The sequence below is a fragment of the Leguminivora glycinivorella genome, chromosome 18 (genome assembly GCF_023078275.1).
Source record: "Leguminivora glycinivorella isolate SPB_JAAS2020 chromosome 18, LegGlyc_1.1, whole genome shotgun sequence".
Taxonomy (NCBI): domain Eukaryota; kingdom Metazoa; phylum Arthropoda; class Insecta; order Lepidoptera; family Tortricidae; genus Leguminivora; species Leguminivora glycinivorella.
The window spans coordinates 14,951,719-14,966,882 of NC_062988.1; the positions used below are offsets into that span (position 1 = coordinate 14,951,719).

Consider the following 15,164-nt stretch of genomic DNA (forward strand, 5'->3'; position numbering starts at 1 on the left):
AATATATGTTGTATGTTAAATAGGTACATTAAATTGTTAAGTTGCACATTTTCTCCTTTTTTCATTTAGACGGTAACCCTGAAGCAATATTAATTTTAAAGTTGTTCAAACCAGACCGCGATAGCAATTTATCTAACCTCAAGCAATTCTATTCTTTAAAAGCTCAAGGGTAAAACGACAAGTCTTTGTCAACCTCTGCTTTCTATTATTGCGGAAAATGAAGTAACCAATCTTTGTACCTTGGTGCGTAGCCGAATGGCACAAACGCTCACGAAACGAAACGCTCGTAGATAACTCTCTCTATCGCTCTTGCGTATTGGCGCGACAGAGCCAGACTACCTTTCGCGGCGTTTCGTTTTCGTTTCGCGTCGCGGAACTGCCATTCGGCTACGGGGTCTGTGCTTGGCTCCATTTTCACAAAAGCGGGTAAAGACTAAGAATAAGCTTTCGCTTGTACCTGTAGCTTTCAGTGGTTGAGGTAAGAAAGCAAAGACGTGTTAAAGTTTATGGTATCTTTTTGAGATTTCGTCGAAATTTTCTTGATAAAACACAATTATATACTTACAGACTCAATACCAAATCGACATAAGGATTTGTAGCCATCCTAAATACCACTGTACTTATGATGATACAGATAAAATTAGAGTAAAATAATATTATATACCTCTATAATCGTAAGTACAAATTTAAATTCGACTTTTGAAATAAGTATTATAGGAATTTGAAAGTGCCAAATTCAAAATCGGGATAATTGGCCCGGGACTTACCTACAAGGGAGAATAGCGTTTGACCAGTTAATAACTAACATAAAATAATGATGATAATAATTAATAAAACTATATTATATACCCCCTCTTTCTTCCCGTGGGCTTCGTCAAAAGTCGTCTGTGGGATATGGGTTAAATTGTGGCGTAGGCGAGAGGCTGGCAACCTGTCACTGCAATGTCACAATTTGGATTTCTTTCAACCCCTTTTTGCCAAGAGTGGCACTGAAACTTAGTAGTTCATGTGCTCCGCCTACCCCTTTATGGGATACAGGCGTGATAATATGTACGTATGTATGTATAATTATATACAAACTCATAACTAGAAGCAACTAGTATGTATTGAAAATAGGGAAGAGTTTACCGTGAAATGTTTTCACTTCAGCATAATACTGACCCAAAAGTCAACACTGATCTTCCGGCAAAGCCATTTGCTGCCGTTGGGCCGCAGTAGCTACGCATAGTTGAAGTACCTAGGTGTAGCTCCTTAAAATTTATTGCACCTACTGTTTATTTCATACGAATCCTCATATGGCTTATCCAGAAATAAATGTATATACTCTTTCTTACGCCCAAAAAAATCTTTAAATTTATAGGCATCGTAAAAGTGTCCAGGGGCGTGCCAAATACAATACCATTTACCAAAGTACATTTTAGTGAAAAAGTCCTTCTCGGGGCAAAATAAATCACGGCTCAGCTTCGAACCTACACCATAAATACATCAACTGACAATTACTTGAGTAACTGAAGGTGCCATTTTGCGGGATCTTGTTGAATTTGTTGGGATATATAGTCCTTAATAGACTACTATCGTATTTAAAGTCATCACAAACAGGTTGAACGCTATTAAAAAACATTATTTTACCTTTTTTACGATGTTTCGGCCAGGGGTCCATTTCTCGAAGGTACAAGTTACAATTTACAAGTGGTTGTCAATGTCTAATATGACAAGTTGGAAAGTAACTTGTGACTTTCAGTTTTGAGAAACGGACCCCAGGTTGCACTAGCCCTAGTAACGGAAGACTCATCAAAGGCTACTAATTGTTCTAGTCAAGTCAGCTTCTTCTAAAAAACTGTCAAAACTAATTTGAACTATTTATTTATTTATTTACGTCGTCAGTGCCGTTCAGTGTGCTGTCCCGCAAACCCCGCTGGCTCCACAGAAAACCAGCGCCGTTGACCACGCTAGCCGTGTCATCTGCAATGCTGAGTGGAGACCATTTTAGGCCTCACATCGTTATTACTACTTTTTACCTTGTGCAACTTTTTGTCCTATTTTGTCTATTGATGTTTCATGTGTTTTGTCCTACTTTATTGATTGATTTGTACTTACTGATGTGTTGCCTGAATAAATGAATTCTATTCTATTTTATTCTATTCTATTTGCAAATATGGAATGAATATGAAATCGACTTGAGTTAAGTCACGGTCTACTCATTGCTTTTTATAATAAAAATACTCCTTGTCCATGCCCATGCTTTGCATGTCCATGTTTTTCTTATAATTATCTTATGATTTGTAGTACCTAGTAGTACCAAGATTTAATACTGGACTGACAAAGCCCATAAAAAAAAGCGTAGGTACCCCTGAAATGTATGGGCCTTTTAGGCTTAAAACTAGATGGCCGTTTTGCAGCCTGAAAGTGACCAAAATGATATTTTCCCCAAATATTTTTGCGTGTTTTTATTTTTTATAAAAACAAATGACATATTTCTTTATTTTAAAATCATGATATCACGTCAATACACATTTTGAAAAAAAAAAATTGTAGGCATCATCAGTGTAGTTATGATAGTACGGTTCTTAGTATGAAGTATGGAAAAAATTGAATTATATAGAATATAATGAATATAATATTATTATTATTTCCATATTATTATATGGAAATCCTATAATAATCCTTGGTACAACTATACAAGTGCGGAAAAGATAACAGAAGGAAGAGAGAAATGAATATGTACACCACCAAAAGGAGTGTTTTAAATGGACACGAGTTTCGAACGTCTTCTTCGCACGTGTATCGTACGACGTTTTCAGTACATATGGTCCTTTGAAGTTTTAATATGGACTATGGAGTGAAGATAGTATAATCCTACCGGCTGCGCCATATAATGTATAGTAATAAAAGTTTATTGTTTTTGCACTGATTTTATGAAGAAGAGATTTTACGAATTACTTTTATACTTTTATATATTTCTTGAATTTACTTTTGATTACCTGAAAATTAAATGCAAAAAATAAATAATTATATTTTTCCTAAATATATTTTTTCTTCTTTTCAGATAATAATGCACAACGCACCTTGTTGACGAATATCTTCGTTTCATTTATGGTAAGTATTTTTTAGTTTTCAGTGTTCGTGTTCAAATCTCAGATCGTAGTCAGTGTCAATTAAAGAAGAACATGTATGTACCTACTAGTAAGAATCACATTAAGTTAAAATCGTGTTATTTACGGGGTATATAGCGTGTTATTTTATATGCCTAATACTATTAATGTTTTAAATAAGTTAAATTTTACTTAACGATTGACATGTAACCTAATGTTACCAATAAATTTTCATTTTCATTTTCATTCATTTTCGTATAATTTCATTCATTTCGTATAGGTAATAAATATGAACACGAACAAAGTGTCAATAATATCTATACACTACCTTAACGCAATGAAATAAGGTCGTGTATACATAATTATTATTGTCACGTAGTTCGTCTCCATAAATACTACCTTGACTGAACCAAGTTTTTTAATTTTTTTTTAACTGTATGAAACGCCATTTTGATATATGTGCCAATCGCATTTCGTCGCTACTTTGAAAAAATCTCCTATCTCATGCTTCTCCTCAAAGTTAAAACGCAGTAAGTCTATATGCATTCCATACATACAATTTTCTTTTCATTGACAGACGTAGATACAAGTTTTTTCAAAGTAGTGACGATTTGCATTTGCTAAAAGATCGGGCTCATCTCAATAAGGCATATTTTTATTACCTTCTGGGTTTAAGAGCAGAAAGAAATTCAATAAAATTAGTCGCTACGCCAATATCTAGGAATAGTTGCCAAGCAGACCCCAGACTTCATTTATTTATTTATTCGTATGGCGCATTTACATAAACTTTCAAACAATATGTAGCTAGAATTATAAGCCCACATTCAGGGTCCCAAGCCACGAGATTGCGTCAGGTGTTAATTTAAACAGGTTTTCCGGAGGGCCTGGGAAAGCATGCAGAGGGCGCTGTATAATGTGCTCAATGGTTTGAGCCTCTTCACCACACTCGCAGAGCGCAGAGTCCCGCCAACCCCATTTATGGCGGAAGCAGACTTCATGAGCCTCGATAAAAATCCGAGATGTTGCGAGAACATGCGATATTATTCATCACTTTCATCATTTTCTGTTAATCATTTTAGGGGTTTTATGAATAAGACTGACTAAACTAATAAGAGTGAGTTTAATACACACACTACACAAATTACAAATACCCTAAAAAAATATAAATATTAAACTAACTAACTAATTCACTTTTTAAATATTACAAAATTTGTTTTTTATCATGCAGAAACGTCTGCGAGCGATATTACATATTTTTAAATTAAAGGAAAAATGGAAAAAGCAAGGCCAGAGGTCGCAGGTTCGAGGCCTGCCGGAGGTGTGAATTTTCCATTTTTCCTTTAATTTAAAAATATTAAATATTATACTTAACCTAAACGCGATTATGATTTTTTATGATTGGAGGCAAAGGAGCCTTCAGGTCGCCTGATGGTAAGCGATCACTGCCACCCATGGACACCTAGAAGGATTGGAGATGCGTTGCCGGCCTTTAGAATGAGGTTTGAAGGTCGTTACAGGACAGTTCATTCCACAATTTAGGTGTGCGAGGCGGGAAGTTCCTGGAGAAAGGTACATTTCTGTGGGCCTAGTGAAAAAGGGTATAATTCAAATTGACTCGGTGAAAAAGGGCACAAGTCCCATCTCGGACTTGTGACCTTTTTCACCGAGTCAATTTGAGTTATACCCTTTTTCACTAGGCCCACAGATTTTAGGACTACCAGCCAAGTAATATACAGTCAACCAATTGGAACCCTAGGCCACTGTAGAAGTATGTCACAGTGATAGAAACACTGTAGAAGTATGTACAAGATGTAATAGTCTGTCGGTAGATGGCGCTAGACGTCACCCCAAGACGTGTGTACATAAGGAAAGGCATGGAAGGATTTGCGACGTCCGGCGCGGCTTCCGTAGCTCAATTGGTTAAGAGCATTGCACGGATTGCAAAAGATGCGGGTTGAAGTCCCGCCGGAAGCGTAAATTTTTCCATTTTTTCCTTTAATATAAAAATATGTCACAGTGAGGTTATAAATCAGATTGTAAGAAATATCTTACGACTTGTCATTTTGACATGGTTGTAGAATGGCCTAAGGTTCCAATTTGTTGACTGTACACAGTATATCCACTCGTTTGCACTATAGAATGAATCGGTAATCACTCTCTCATTTTAGTTTTTCTACACTCAGATACTACTTATCTTTCGCTACGACGCAAAGGATTAGCGTCTTGGCTACACATAGTTTTGTAATTTAAGTACATTTTAAGTCTTTTGGGCGAGCTAACTCCATCATCGGCCACGTCTTTGCCTTTGGCTAGTCTGTGGCCAAGAGTAAGCCCATTTATAATTAAAAAAAGCCCAAGTTTGATTGTATATGTAATATGCTCCCGATAGACTATTCGATTCTAAATAGTCGAATAACGAAGTTGGCTATAACCTTCAACCTCGATTTTTGATTTATCGACTCATACGAAATTAATATCATCAATCATAAAGTTTCGATAATCGAGTTTGGATTGAACTAATGCGCTAAGTACCAAGTTATTATTAATGTTAGTAATTCCATTTGTCAAAGTACTAATATAGATAAGTGGTACTTGGATAGAAACTATAGAATCTACATACATACATACAATCACGCCTGTATCCCATAAGGCAGAGCAAATGAAACCACTTTAGTTTCAGTACCACTCTTGGCAAATAAGGGGCTGAAAGAAAACAAATCTGTGACATTGCAGTGACAGGTTGCCAGCCTCTCGCCTACGTTACAATTTAACCCATATCCCACAGTCGACTTCTACGACACCCACAGGAAGAAAGGGGGTGGTGATATTTTTAACCGTAGCCCTTAACCCTTTCTGACCGTAGAATTTATTTAGATGTCATGTTTTTATTCAAACTTCTTACATACGTAAGACAACTAAAAATAACACGACTTAGCAGATTAGGCCAATTAATACTACCTGTATTAATTGGCCTAATCTGCTAAGTCGAGTTATTTTTAGTTGTCCGCGTCAGCCCTTGCGCCCTCGACCGCTGTTTCACATCAGTTTTTGTGTAAATAACTATTCTAGACATACTTTTTTCAGACGAGCTCCTAGCTACTATAATAAACACCTTTTTGATGTTGATTGTTTCCAAAATTCGTTGGCTATGTAAAAAATATTGTTAAACGTAACTTGTTTTAAAAACATAATTACGTTAGGTTGTTATGTTATGTTGTATGCAGTTTAATTTTCTTGTATTTCTTGTATTACGTTACGTTATGTTGTTTTCTTATATTCATTAAGTGAACATTATTTAGTATACAATTATGAACCTCCAGGTCTTTTGTTACTGTTTTCTTTTTTTGCAGTACATTTTTGTATTGCCAATATATAATGTATTTATGTGACTGTTTGGTTTCTGAATAAACTAAAAAAAAAACTCGTCACTACATTAAGGGCATAGAACCTATAAACAATCATTTTTAGACTAATATTGTTAAGTTCTGTTTAGTCTCTTCCAGCTGGCTCCATTTGAGGCGGTCTTGGGCTACCCATATCCAGTTGATCCCCGCTACCTTAACCAGCCTAACATAAATGATAAAACATCTGACCGTCCCTATCGCATTACTTGTAAGTGCGATAGGGACGGTCAGATGTTTTATCATTTATCACGCGACCATGATTGCCTGCCAGGTCGTCCTTCCAACGTGCTAATGGCCGGCTCCTTTTTCTTCTTCCATCTCCAAGCTGTCGTTCTGTTTAATATGTTTGTCAAAATAAATTTAAAATATAGGTTCAGTTATGCAAATTCCCCAATATTTTTTTATGACAACAGTCAATCTACTTTGAGAAACCCTCTTGAAGTTTGAAATATCAAAATTTGTTTTTTCAATTGGCGGCTTCTTAAGCACTGTTGCAAATAAACATCTGTCTAGAAATTGTTAAAACTTTTAATCAAATTTCCAACCCTTCAGGCATTGAATTTCCGTAAATCCTTTCTTAGTAGAGATTTAACATTTAAAGCGTATTATGTTTCAATTCTGAACATCCTAAGTTTTATCTCCTACTTAAATATTTTAGGAAATCAAGCAAACTTATGTTTATTTCTATCAATCAAAAATATCAATTACCACAGAAGTTCCTACTAGATAGAATTAAAAAGAAGATTAGACAAATATTACCAGAACTTGAGAGAGTTGACATTCACACAGATTGACAGAGCCCCACGGTAAGGCCAAGAATATTCGTGGGTACTTATATACTTATACAACGGTTTATCTACAGGATGTCATTTTCATAACTGGCAATATTTGTCTATGATGGGCTGGCCATGTAAAAAATATAATTCAATCAAATATATTTCGCAAAATTTCACCTAGGTTAAACTCCACACCACAGAACAGTGACCTCATGCCTGGGACAAGTTGCTAGGGCAATGTTCTGATGCATCGTGCGCTTGATGTCCATAACTTATTAGGAGAATGTTGCCTAAAATAAAGTTACACTTTTGGGTTTCTGTGCCAATATCTTAAATAATTATGTATTGCTAGCATAGAAGTACAATGACAAAGAAGAACTGTCTAATATCAAAAAAGAGACCAAAACAGAAATTATATTTATGATTACGTGATCTTTGCATTTCTAACTATTTAGTCGAAACGAAAATCACCCACCGTACCCTCTAAATCTAAATACAACTTTTTGTACTGAAAATGAAAAGCCCGATTAATCCGTCAACTTAAATTGGGTAGGTCTGTCTGTCGTCAAAAATGTTTACGTTTTTTCATTTGTAGTCTGCCTCTTTTGCACTCATAGGATCATCAATTCATCATATACGTGAGCTGTCACGTATCTCTTTAGCACACTTCAGCAGTCTTTAAGCGTAATCGAAATGATAGATCTGTGATTGCCAGTTATAAAAATGATATCTTGTATATGATAACCAACATACAAAATTATAATAAGTCACTTTGGCTCGCAAGTCGCAACCAAGCTGCCCTCCATCAATGTCAAATTATTCGCAGAGATATCAAACGCTTATATATTTATGGATCACTTTGATATAGCGTCAGGCGTGTTTTGCTATTCATGAAATGTAAGACCGTTTTATTTTTCCTCTGCCGTGAATGTTTCTGTCATTAATAATTTATTTTGAATTGTGTTTTTACTTTGTTTGGATATTTTGTAAATATTAAACTTACTTCAAAGAGTGTATTATTGATATACAGATTGGTATCACCAATAGTACATTACTACAGAGGCCGGGACAAAGGGTTGCCGGCCGAAGACATATAGACGGCCGAGCGAAGCTAGACCGGATAGGTGTGAGATGGGCAACCCCATTTCCCGCCGAGGTATATAGTGCTTTTCTCAAACATGGTATGAAATAAATAAAGTCTACTGAAAATAGTAGTTGGATGGCTGTATCTCCTAAACGGTGCGTCGTAGCGCAAAAATAATCGAATTTTCGTTCCGCTTTGACACCCCGTATACGCTTATAAAAAAAACAAAAAGTTAAAAAAAAATTCAAAAAAAAAAAACGAAAAAATTTTTTTTTTGTATGAAAACGCACCCAAAATCAAATATTGTCTAGGGCCCGTACCAGTTGCAGTCGGCACGTCTATAAAGCCCCTTATAGTTTTTTTTTTAATTGGCTAAATACCTGGATGTTATGTCACAATTATCTGTGTTTGGAAATTAAAAAAGAGGACTTTGCCGGCCTTGGCCTGCAAGGTTTGTATGAAATTCCATTATCTATCAATCGTCCTAGCCGCACCTGCAACGTCATACTTCGCTGCCAATTATAAGGCACATAACATCAATATTTCATACCATGTTTGAGAAAAATACATTGTAGATCTATTGAGTAACGGGTTGATTTTTATTTTGACAATTAAGATGAAATATTTGTTTTGTAAGAAATTTTCAAAGTTACGTATTTATTAAGTACTAGTTTTTGCCCGCGGCTTCGCTCGCGTTAGAAAGAAACAAAAAGTAGCCTATGTCACTTCCCATCCATTCAACTATCTTCACTTAAAAAAACAAGTCAATTCGTCGCTCCGTTTTGCCGTGAAAGACGGACAAACGAACAGACACACACACTTTCCCATTTATAATATTAGTATGGATAGAATTTTCATGTCTAAGGGCCACTTGCCCCAACGAAAATGGTGGGTCAATGGGTTAACCCACCATTTTACATGAAATTTGACAGATGACAGCCCACTAACCCTGAGTCTGACACTCCATAGCATAAGTGTCAGGGAAAATGGAATTTATTAAAAGGTAAAAGAAACGGTTGCTTACTAGAACTATATAAATTACATTACTTATATTTGCCGTGAGCTTACGTTATAAACGTCTAGTAAGTACTTAGTTCAGACTACATTTTCTTCCGTCAATTTAGAACTTTATTACATAATTGTCAATAACATACGTCTACATACCATTATTTAGGCGTTGTTATATTGTAAAACGATGTCGAACGCACGCCTCGGTTATTTATTAGGGGGCGGCCATTTTGTTAACCACACACGCCATCTTGTGTTCAGGCAATAGTTCGCGACGTTTGCATAATCGTTTGTTTACCAAATCACACACATTAACTTATAATGTAGCGTTCGTATTGTGTATTATTCTTTCTTATTTTGTGGCATTTGATATCTTCCCGTCACTATTCGGTGAAGAAAAACATCGTGAGGAAACGGGGATTAATTCCAATTAACTTATAATGTAGCGTTCGTATTGTGTATTATTATTTCTTATTTGGGGGGTGTAAGGTGTAAGGGGTCTCATACTATGACCCTAGAATCAGGCCATCTTATGTACTTCAGACAGGGGGATAATCCGTCGCAGGGTGGAGTCGGGTTCCTCGTCAATAAGGTTCTCACTGACAACGTTGTTGAGATATCGAGTGTGTCGGCGAGGGTTGCGTATATTGTTATTAAACTAACCAATAGGTATAGCTTGAAGGTTATTCAAGTGTACGCACCAACGTCGACATACTCGGATAAGATTGTCGAAGAAATGTATGAGGACATCTCAAAAGCCTTACACACCACCACCAAGGCTCACTTCAACGTTGTCATGGGGGACTTAAACGCCAAAGTAGGAGTACAGTCTGGCAGCGAATCGGTGTTAGGATCATATGGCTACGGGAGTAGAAATCACAGGGGGCAAATGCTCGTAAATTTCCTAGAACGGAGGGGCTTTTCTTGATGAACTCGTTCTTCAAGAAACAGCCCCAACGGAAATGGACGTGGCAAAGCCCGGATAAAGTGACAAAAAATGAGATCGATTTCATCATATCGGACAAAAAGCGTATATTCAGAGATGTCTCAGTGATCAACAGGTTTAAAACCGGAAGTGATCATCGACTTCTAAGAGGCACTCTGAATATTGATTTTAAGCTGGAACGGACCCGCTTGATGAAGTCCACGCTCCGGCCAAATCTGCTCCAGTCAGTTGTTGGCTCCGAGACATTCCAGTTAAAACTGGAAAATCGATATGCTGCCTTAGAAACCACAATCGACGTTGACATCGACAGGGAACTCGATGAAGTGGTAGAAATCCTTCGGGACGAGGGTACTAAATTGTGCAAATTGCGACGTACAGGCAAGGAGTCTAAGCTTTCGAAAGAGACTCTGGAGTACATGAATAAGCGACGCAATGATCCGACTGTCAATCCATCAGAAGAGCGGGCTCTCAATAAGACCATCTCCAAGCTGATAAGACGCGACCTCCGACGCGCCAATACACTCTCAATTGAGAGGGCAATTGAGCAGAATCGGGGGTCCAAAATTTTCGTCCAACAGCTTGGCAGAAGCCATCTGACGAAGTTGACCAAATCAAACGGAGAGGTCGTCGCTTCTAAGCCGGAGGTTCTTTCGGAGGTTCAAAATTTCTACAGCCAATTGTATACGTCGCAATCACCACACCCTATGCCGGACGAAAAGGATCCTAGAGCCACTTTGTCCCGTCATGCGACGGAGGATCTCCCTGACATCAGCCTAGACGAAATCGAGACGGCGCTTGGACAACTTAAAAATGGAAAAGCCCCAGGGGCGGACGGAATTACGACGGAGCTGCTGAAAGCTGCCGGTAAGCCGGTGTTGAAGGAGCTTCAGCGTATATTTAACTCAGTCCTTTTCTCTGGGAGAACTCCAAAGGCATGGCACGGGAGCTTGGTGGTATTGTTCTTCAAGAAAGGTGATAAGACTTTATTGAAGAACTACCGACCAATCTCGCTCCTGAGTCATGTCTATAAGCTTTTTTCAAGGGTCGTCTCGAATCGTCTTACACGAAGACTTGACGAAGCTCAACCAGTGGAGCAGGCTGGTTTTCGGAGGGGCTATAGCACCATAGACCACATTCATACAGTAAGGCAAGTTATACAGAAGTCAAATGAGTATAATCAGCCCCTATGCATGGCGTTTGTGGACTATGAGAAGGCTTTTGACTCCGTCGAGATCTGGTCTGTCCTCGAGTCTTTGCTGAGGTGCCAGGTTGACTATCGATATATCGAAGTGCTGAGATCTCTATATAATGCTGCCACTATGTCCGTCGTAATCCAGAATGGACAGACTGAGCCAATCCTTCTGCGCCGTGGGGTGAGACAAGGGGATGTTCTATCCCCAAAGTTGTTCTCTGCCGCGTTGGAGGATATGTTCAGAATGCTAGACTGGGCGAGACGTGGCATAAATGTGAATGGCGAGTACATCTCACATTTGCGATTTGCTGATGATATCGTCATCCTGGCTAAAACCCGGCAAGATTTACAGGAAATGGTGCAAAGTCTAGCTGGGTCTTCGCAGCGTATCGGTCTTAGGATGAACTTAGATAAAACCAAGGTTATGTTTAACGAGTACGCTGATCCGGGACCGATCGCAGTTGATGGAATCTCGCTCGAGGTTGTTCTAGAGTATGTCTACCTAGGGCAAACTCTCCAACTAGGTAAGAACAGCTTCGAGAGAGAAGCCAACAGAAGAATTCGGCTGGGCTGGGCAGCATTCCATAAGCTTCGCGGAGTCTTCTCGTCACCCATCCCACAATGTCTCAAGTCGAAGGTCTTCGACCAGTGTGTCCTACCTGTAATGACCTACGGTGCCGAGACGTGGGCACTCACGGCTGGATTGGTCCACCAATTCAAAGTCGCTCAACGAGCTATGGAGAGGGCTATGCTCGGGGTATCTCTGAGGGATCACATCAGAAATGATGTGATCCGTCACAGAACCAAAGTTACCGACATAGCTCACCGGATTAGCAAATTGAAGTGGCAGTGGGCTGGTCACGTTAGTCGCAGGACAGACGGTCGGTGGAGCCGAAAGGTTCTTGAGTGGAGACCGCGACTCGGTAAACGTGGTGCAGGACGCCCTGTGACAAGATGGAGTGACGACATCCGCAAGTTGGCTGGTGTTGGCTGGATGAGATTAGCTGAAGATCGGGAGCAGTGGCGTGCATTAGAAGAGGCCTATGTCCAGCAGTGGACGAGGATAGGCTGATAATGATGATGCGGACCCCAGGCTCTCATGAGCCGTGGCAAATGCCGGTATAACGCAAGGAGGATTTTTTGTTATTTTAACTTCTTAAAGCAACCTTTTTATAAGCTCCATAGTCACCACTTTATTATTACTGTAGGTAGTTTCTGTTTATGAGTGCTCGACTGTCGTTTAGTCGGGTTCACAGACAGTCATCTTCACAAATCAACATTCCAAATAAATGTATACGCGACCTTATTGTCATTGTGTTAGAACCGTGTGTCAAATTGTCATCTGTTGACAGCGCCATCTATGATTGCTTTTACATACTATTCCGAATCCTAGATGGCCTACCTCGAGGACCGCATGTTCCCAGTCGATATAGGTAATTTAGAGAGTTATGTAGTTTTCAATACCGCCGATAGGTGGTGGTAATAACGTCATGCTCATCCCTTAAAACTGTGTAACTAGAATAAGTACGTTCACTTTTGAAATAGACCTGACCAGCATCGTTTTTCTCTTCTATACCTGCCCAAGACCCTCGACCCCCAGACACGTGGCAACACCGTGTTTATATACTTTTGGCATGTAGAGATATCTATGAACTCTAGCGTTTATTGCATATCTACCAGAATTATCATTAAATGCATAGCAGCCGCGTTACGTTTATGAAATATGTGATTAATATTCATTGGTATTTACTATTTGGTCGTTGTTTATCGTAATAGTAGTATTTTCGGTCATAATATTTATGGTTAGGTACTTAACTAAAGTACCTACCTAGGAACCCGTTGGTTCGTGGAATCATTTTGGGACACAATGTAGATACGAGTACTAAGATACTTACTTCGAATTTTGGCATATTCAAAACGTGATGAACGTGAACTGATGACAAATTTGTCAACTTATAGGAAATGAAAATAAATGGATCTATAGAAAATATCAAGGTCAGACAATTTTCGCAATTTTGGGTTCGGGGTTTAAGTAAAAAATTGCTCAGTAGTCGCTGTACATATGACCTATAAATGATTGCAAGTACTAAATAAACACCCTGTATATAGTGTACAAAAACCTAAGAGCATTTAATGATTTACTAGAGAGCGGACGTGTCGCAAGTGTTAGCTCATTGAGCATACAGTTGTCGCTGTGTGTATTCGTGATGACACGACTGGCAGGTCGTTCGCGTGTAGGTACACAGACATGGAAATGGTGAGTATGTATTGTGAAGCAGCCCAATAGGAACGTCCATCTACAAGTGTGTGGGTTTAAGAGGTCTTTCGTGTGAAAAACAGTGAAATCGCAACCGAGTGCTTGATCGTACCATGTGTGGTATCAAATTAAAGGGCTTTGCGAGTAGTTTACAAATATATATCACATTATAGGACTTTTTCTACTTGGTCTTACAAAATATGAGAAAATGTCCAAAAGTGGTAATAATTGTACCGGTGAAGGCTCGTTTTCAAAAAAATTATAATATAAAGTTTGCAGATTAATTAAGTACAAAAATTACTTCGATGTGATATAGATTTTCAAAGAAATTGTCACTTAATTTTAGGTAATTTCTAAAAAAAATTGAATTCGTCTTATGCTCGTCTCACGTCTGAGAAGATTGTAGTACAGGATGTACGAATTATAAATTTACCTGTTTTAGTATTCAAAATCGTCCAAATTTTAGAAATAAGATCGACTAATTCAGTTCTATACGTGAGTTTTTCTAAACGTGCATTAGAGAAAAATTCATAATTAATTTAGTGAGTTAGTTTTCAAAAATCCAATCTTATAGAAATTAAGATAATAAGATGCTCTAACTGAAACTTGAATTAAATAAATCTATTGGATAACAGAAAGTGTAGTATTTCACCGACTAAAACAATCAATTTTACATTATTTTGACTTTTTTTTTTTAAAGCACCCTTAAGAACTTGCAACGGTGTATTCGATACAAATCACGCGACATGTCCGATCGCCTTCCTTCCTATATCTGGGCATTTCTCAGAGCGTTTCAACTTTTTTGATTTCGGTGGCAGCATTATTACCCGAACCCCGTATGCGTAGCATGAGTTTTCTTTGTTTCTGGTAGAAATCGCGACTTCTATTTAAATTGACAAAATTTCATGTGACTTTCACTGGAATCACGTAAAAATGCTGCCACCGAAATAAAAAAATAAAAAAATATTAACGCTCTGAAAAATGCCCATCTGTGGTAAAAACAGTCTTATACTGTTGACCCTGAAACATTACTTAGAGGTCAGTAGTCCCTAGGGCGCTACAAATCGATAGCCGTCCGGATAAGAGGGCAGTGGTATTTAGAAGTGTCAACCCTACCGATTAATCCCTATTAAATCATTGTTATATATTGCTAAAATATGCATGCCGTTTGCCATGTACCTATATCGAGGGGTTTGTGGTCAAACCCGATAAGTTGAGCAAACTGGTTTTTGACAATGTAACTCTTTGATATTGCAAAGTATAATCCATACTAATATTAAAAATGGGAAAGTGTGTGTGTCTGTTTGTTTGTCCGTCCTTCACGGCAAAACGGAGCGACGAATTGTCGGGATTTTTTAAGTGGAGATAGTTGAAGGGATGGAGAGTGACATAGGCTACTTTTTGT

At 38.2% G+C, this 15,164-nt stretch overlaps 1 protein-coding gene across 1 annotated transcript in view; it reads left to right on the plus strand.

Annotated features, from left to right (window-relative positions):
* The window catches only part of LOC125236188, a 97,630-nt gene that overhangs the window by 37,047 nt on the left and 45,419 nt on the right, over window positions 1-15,164 (plus strand). Inside the window, exon 2 of the mRNA XM_048142904.1 lies at window positions 3,047-3,096. The gene's annotated coding sequence lies outside the window, so the exon portion shown is untranslated. The remainder of the gene's footprint in view (window positions 1-3,046; window positions 3,097-15,164) is intronic.